This window comes from Synchiropus splendidus, chromosome 4 (assembly GCF_027744825.2).
Source record: "Synchiropus splendidus isolate RoL2022-P1 chromosome 4, RoL_Sspl_1.0, whole genome shotgun sequence".
In the NCBI taxonomy this organism is placed as follows: Eukaryota; Metazoa; Chordata; class Actinopteri; order Syngnathiformes; family Callionymidae; genus Synchiropus; species Synchiropus splendidus.
Window position 1 is genome coordinate 18,862,337 of NC_071337.1, and position 7,418 is coordinate 18,869,754.

Here is a 7,418-nt window from a genome sequence, read left to right on the forward strand (position 1 = left end):
AGTAGAGTTACTTTGCACTACTGCTCTGCGAAGGTGGTTGTAGACGAGATATACTTGTGATTCAGGGACTTGATAAATCACACTTGGAGTGACTCATCTTGCAAACCCCACAGAGTGATCACAGTGCAGGCCCCTCTGATGCACATCGCGAGACATGATTCTTGTCTTCAAATACTCCGTGTATTGGACCAGGGGCACCCAGACTTGCTCAGATCACAACCTACTTATACATGACCAAGTCACAATGATTTAACTGCCTTAAAATGCAAAACAAATAGTCATAATAAATATATAATATGTGGTTCTTGCATCAATTCAACCAAATCAACCACTGCGATTGGTTGACTGGGCTGCAGGGCATCATAGGAACAGTTCAGATTCCAGTCACCGTAAGTGAGTTCATAAAGTTTTTGGAAAACGTTGAGACAGACAGAACAAATTTTGGTACTGCAAGTTTGCTGCATTGCTCCGCATTCGACCCCCTTGATACCTTGATGCTGGACCAGCAGATAGTGATCGACGTAAGAGGCGACCCTGCTGTTAGCTTTATGTTTATAGCCAGGAAGCGCTTATAATTCTGATGACTTAAGACAATCCCAGCAACCTCAGAAGCAACTCTGTGAAAGCTTTTGAAGGATGGACTTGCTTCTTAACACACATCTTAACAAGTCGCTGTAACTGAAGATGGCAAAGGGGAGGAGGCAAAGAGTCGTGGACATGAATCATGTACATGCTTATAATGCAAGATTTAAAAAGTGAAATCCCACATCACCTAGGCTTTCCTTCAGTGTCGGTCCAGATGACGACCTGACATGTTCCTTCCCACGCTTTCATTTTATGGATAAAGTCGCCCTAACCAGAACCGGCTGGGCTCAGTGTGCTGAGTAAACAATAAAAAAAAAAAAGCTGGAAATCCCCCTTTGTGAAGGAGCTCAGGCGACGTCGCAGACTGATGTCATCGTCTCCCTGGATCTCAAACCTCCGACAGTAAAAGCTCCTGCCAGACTCCACTGCAGCTCCGTTCAGTTGCTGAGCTCTATTTGTTGCCGCCGCTCTGATGCTGGATCCAAACCGACCATCAAAACAAACACCAGCAATCAGACAAAGATTCATCACGTGGAAGTTTGTGCTGGTTAATGCAGATGTCTATTACACGCGATCAAAGTCTGCCCCAGACGACGGCGCTGGAGCCGGAGCGGTGATGGACGATGTGGACTGGCGCTCATACTCTGCTGGATAGTCCCGCGGCTCATGCCATCGCAAGTATTTTAAACAAACCTTCAACACTGTCGGCCAAGTCTCATCCTTCAAGCTGATGACATTTTCTGCGCTCTCTTTCGAATACACGTCTGTGTCTGAAGACCAAACACATGACATTTACCCATGAGTCCCAGGACCCAACTTGTTAGACAGGAAGTACTAATGTCTCATGTCAACAAAATCACCCGTCCTGCATTAGGAGAGAGAAAGCCACGACTCTTCGGATCACTTGAACCACAAAAAGCAGTTTTCATTTTTCAAGTTCATCTAAAGAGACAAACTATGATTCAGACATTTGACTTTTAACCTCTGAGTCATTGAACGTTTTTGCCATATTGTAAAGAAGGTGGACCCCTGGCACCCAACTTCCCTGAGAATCTTCTTTTTGAAACAAACTCCACTATGACATCACACTGGAAAGCTGCATCTCAAGCAGTAATATTTACAGGCACTGTTATGGATTGGACATTTAGACATCTAAAAAGTAAAACTTGTGATAGTTTATATTGTTCTCAGGTAAACTGTTCCATCATGTGACTCACGGGTTCAATTTGAAGTGAGTCGTAGGTCTTTTCAGTATGGCCTAACTGCAGTCAAAAATCCAGTTACTCTCCCAATCCTGGTTTCAACATCCAGCGTCCAACATCTTCTCTGTATTTTGGGCGTCTTCTCTCACTTGCACCTGGTGAGGTGAACTTAAGAAAACACTCAGATATCAGTTTGACAAAGGACTCTCAGCACCAACAAAGAAGAACATTCTTCTTGTCTTGAGAGCAGAAACACTCCATTGAAGCTGTCTCCTCCTCTGTGTTTGTTTGCTTGGTGTCGACTGTCGTCACTTGACTAACTTAGATTCTACCCGCCATCTCTCAAATGCAGCTCAGTTTAACTCTTTTATCAGGGCCAGTAACAATAAATCTAGTGACAATGTTAAACTAGCTAGGTTACCAGATGATTGACTGAGTCAATGCAGTCCAGCTGCTTTCGATGTGCGACCTGCAACACACTCAGTAACATGAGCAAACAGAACTAGTGTGTGTCTTTGCGCCTCGTCGTCTCGGGTCAAGCACAAACTCCACACTTGTGGCCCCGCCCTCATGTGAAGTGTTGATTCTCTGGCAGGGTCAGAGGTCAAGGGGAGCCTGTTGATGGACCTTTTGCTTTATTTAGACTCAAGCCACGACTCAACATATGAGGCAGTTGTTTTGAATCAAAATAGCTTGGTGTAAAGGTTGAGTTTATCCATTTGTTTTAGATGGCTAGGTCCAGGGTGAAATGCTGGGGAAAGGGTTATGATAGTGTATGCCAATGACAGTCCTCACTAGGATAGGAAGACAAACGTGGGTGTGTGTGGGTGGGCGCTTGTTTATACTGCCTCATGGGGACAAGTTCTTGACAAAACACTATTCTCGTGGGGACGTTTTTCCGGTCTCCCGGGTCCAAATCTCAATTTGTGGATGAAGACTTCACAATAACTGGGTCATTATAATTTGGTTTAAGTTAGGAGTCTTGGTTAAGGTGAGCCATTTGTTTTGGGTGGCCAGGTTCAGGGTGAGAGGCTGGGGAAAGCATTTTCACAATCAGAATCAAATTTATTGCCATGGTCAGTGAGGATCCCACCAACTAGGAAAGTGCTTCGGAATAAAGTGCTGACAAAAAAAAAAAAAAAAAAAAAAAAATTGCCAATGAGAAACCTCACAATGTCCCCACAGGGATAGCAATGCAAACGTGTGTGTGTGTGCGCGTGCATGAGTGGAATGCGATGCGTCTATTGCGCCTGATAGTGTTGACAGGATGAGCGGAAACCACCTGGAGTTTAAACTAGCAGGTCACTTTTCCTCACTTCTCTGTCTGGTACGTGTAAAAGGAAAAGCCTGCAGGTCGAGTGCTTCGCTCGTCGACACTTGAACAACCCACAAATTCAATGATACACACTTCTGCCTCCTAACTCCCGTGTTTCAAATCTACCTAATGAGTCTGGTTTTCAGATTACTGGCAATGCAAAAAAACAAAAGAACTTTCCAGGTGCAGATGAGCTTTTCCAGCCGGCGGCTGGAGTTGTCAAATGTCTCCCTCGTAAATCTGGGATGTCATCACCTCAGGCTTCACACCTCACTCCAAAAATGTGCCGCACCAACCTCAGAGGAGATCTGCGTGTCAAATCAAGCCCCTTTAATGTCTCCCGAAATATGTTTTGCGGGAAGAAATGATTTTAATTTCTTGAAGTTTGCAAACCCTTCGAGCCAGGCTGAACCATCGGGATCAGTCAGCGGGTGTGTACAAACGCAACCTTCGACCTTTATTGAAAGGCATGACTCAATGAAACAACGTAGAGGAATCCTCTTCATATATTTGGGATCATTTCAGTGTGTCTCTGTAATTTATAGTCAGTCTCCCATAAATCTCAGCAGTTTCCTGTCACGCAACTGAAGCTTCGTGACTGCTTCCATCTTCAAATGAGTCATTCCGTTGTAGCCGCCATTCTGGCAACAAAAGTCATTAAAAGTCGCTTGATGTTTGGAATTCAGTGATTGCGTGAGTTCAGTTCTTTTTTCCTTTTCTAGCAAAATGTGTTGGTTTCAGCAATTCCGGTAGTTCGTCACCTACTTGTTGCCTTGCGCCGTGACCCGTCGTACTCTCTCAGAAATGCGGCCATCCTGAGAAACTGAACCACGTCCTGTCCACAAGGCAGGTATCCCTTCCCTTCCCTTGAAAGAACTTCTCAGCCTTCAACTCAGGAGGCCGTGGAGGGTACAAATGCCAGACCATGGTATCATCTTAAGTCGGGCCCAACAGCCTGGAACAAGGATTGATTTCAGAAGTACTTAGCTTTAGAAAAGCCCTCAGTTGATAGCTTTTTATCTTTGGTGAAAACAATTGACCCGGGTCTTGTTTTTTAGGAGGCCCAAACATGGAACCCCCCCTCCTGAGACAGACAAGGCGCCTATGCACCCAGCAGTTTTGGGTAGGGGACTGACGACTTTGACTCCCAAGTGTGATTCATGGCTCCATTATGGTGCTTCTTTTACTGGTCTAGGGTGTCGGTTACTGCCGTCCTCAGACTGATGCAGCTATTTAGATTTGACTGGGATTAGTCACAGAGGAGTGTAGGCAGGGGGGCGAGAGACATTGTGAGAAAAGAGAAAGCAGAGAGTGGGCGTCTTTCTTGTTGTGTTTTTACGAGCCTTCAGGTCTCCACCTGTACCGACACGGCCGAGACTTTACAATGAAAGAGTTACAAGCGGCCAAATTCCAGCGCTCTTTCTTTTTACTGGAAGAGTAGGGTGGCGGTGTGGTGGGACGGCGGGGAGTGATGGGGGCGCAGCGATGGTGGAGCATTTGTCAGAGAGCCAGTTGCAGAGGCGGGGCCAAGAGCTGATTTATGACAACATCTGCACGACGGAGACGCTGTGCTGGAGGTCGAGATCTAGTGGAGGTTTAAGGGCTCTCGTGAGAACAGATTATACAGAGGAATATTCACACCAGACCATGTTGAGAACCTCATTTGGTGCATCCTGACTAGGACCATTCTGGTTCTAGAGTGAGACTTTACAGGGTCATGACAAAGATCTGGAGCTAGACACTGTAGATGAAGGCTGCAGATGTCCCAGGTTTTTACCGATAAACAACAAAACCTTATCAACACACATTCAGGGGTTCTGAGAAAGACTCCACAATGATTGGACCCGGATCAAGACCAATTGCTTTGGAGACCAAGACCTTTATGAGTCATGACCAAGAGAGAATCGGGAGTTTAATACATTTCAACCAAGGCAAGACCAGGATTCTGCAGGACAGGTCTAAGAGAACACCCATACCGTGACCAGTTACCCAGACAACATGAAGAACGAATGACTTACTGGACCAAGACAGTTCAGAATCAAAACAAGACTGAATGTTATGTTCATGTTCATGTTCTCAGATCGCACCAAGAGCCTCACAGTCTCTATCAAACATGACAACCAAGAGATTGTGACCTTCACTAGACAAACAATTCAAGAGTAAAAGCAAGACCAATATTGTTTGAAGTTTTACTTCAAGTCAAAGACAAGACGTTAGACAAAGACTCTAACTATGTCTCATCCTACGGTTTCTCTCTCGAGACCAAGAAGATTCTCAACAATGAGAATGTACAATTATGTACAGGCTAACAGAAATCTCTGTGGGGGTCTAGTGAAAGAGACGAACAGGCCTCTTTGACAAGACTGCTAACCCCATGACCAGACCAACATTTAACCGGAAGACCAGGAAGTCTCTTCATAGTCTCTCCAATTTACTCAAGATCCATATGGATTTGGATCTGCAACCCAAAGTCAGTGTGACCTTTTAGAGATCAGAAACCTTTTAATATCACACTGATCTATGTGCATGCCACCACATCTGGCAACCATCAAGTGGAAATGACCGTTTAAATCTCAGTCGTCTGGCTCAGTGTTTGGTCTGGACTCTGAAGCCAACACCTCTCGGCAAGGTTCATCCTGGATCAGCTGGCTGTTGAAGATCCACTTTCTATCCCACTACCTGGGTCAGAGAATCCAAGGATACGGTCTTGCCTCCCTATTGGGTCAGACTACAGCAAGGGACGCTTCTCTGAAGCTTTGATGCCGGTGAGGGGACCGGACGTGCAGGTTGTCAAACACTGATGTACAAAATCACAGTTTCCTGTTTCAGAACGGGAGTCTAGAGCCAAAGTACATCTGCACCTTGTGCATAAGGATGTGAAAAGCCCCCATAAGTGGAACGCAGATTCACCATGGCAATGCATGACACAAAGATCCTCCTACTAATATCTGTTTATGCAGAAAGTGAACGCACTAAAGAAATAATAACAGACTCAATGTTAGTGCGAACAGATGCAAAACTTGTCTGTAACTAAAATAAAATATGAAAATATATTGCATAACTGAATTACAAAGTGTGTTGTCCCATAAATTGACTCAGAGGTTTGCTGGTCCTGCCTTATGAAACCAAAAAACTTTCTGTTCACTTCCAGGAAAACCGACTCAGGCTTTTCAATGAACCACCTTTCTGAAGTGGGCCCCAGGTCAGGAGGACGTGAAAAACCCGAGAGAAATTCTGCTTTAACACTGTTCTGGTAATCCCGCCTGACCAGAACTGGACCGGGACTTGGGCACTGCAGATGTTACCCAGGTGTGGAAATGTGCATGGCACCACCATCTTGTGTTCATCACCAACTTCTCGCAGTTCTGGCAGGACTTCCAACAAACACAGAAGAAGATGAAGGAGCCAGATGGACTTGATCCCGAGTCAGACCTTGAGAGTGTCTACTTCCAATGACAAGTTACGAGTTACCACTCGAGTCCTGTCTGACTCTCACAGCCTGCACTTGCTATAGTTTGTGTTAGTACTTACAGAGCAAGACCATGACCAATGTAGCTACGAGCATTCTTGACCTGTGGCCCTGGCTAAGCAGAGACAATGATGACTAAGTGAAAAGTTGTGTTGGTTCAGCGTGTGGAAGGAATATTTACAGGGTATGAATTAAGCTTTTCTTGTTGCGAAGGCCAGCGTGGTGCCTGCAATGGGATCAGAAGAGAAGACTCAGCTGCTGCTGGAGAACCTGCACCTCTCTGTGGGGGGTCGACTGATGACAGACCAACCGCGACCTTGGCGGTCTCAAGATTCCTATCTAAAAGAAGCAGTCAACCTCCCATGAAATCGTCCAAAAATCACATAACTAATTTTTAAAAGATGGTCATCGTCCTGGTCAGAGTGAGTCAACAGTTTTTTTTATTTGAACCAACCGAAAGCTTTTGCTAAAAGCGCTCATTTGACGGAAATTGCTGAAATCGAAGTATCAATGATTTGAGATTTTCACTTGTTTCACATTAATAAAGATTTTATTAGATTAGATTTTTAGATATAAACTGAATGTGACAAGTTTAGAAGTCGGTTTGCCACTATAGTCACAGAGTTTGCCATGTTGCACGTTTCTCGGGAGTGAATCAATTGACTAAAAGGCGACACCTCCGCCTTATCCATCAATACAATTCACAGGTTAGCTAGAATAAACCGCCTCACTACACTGTATGAAATACAAATTTAAGACCAAAAGCTCATAAAACAAGCGATCACACTCCCACGGCAAGAAAAACTAATGCCGAAGGTTCAACTCAGCTGCTTTGAATCACATAGCA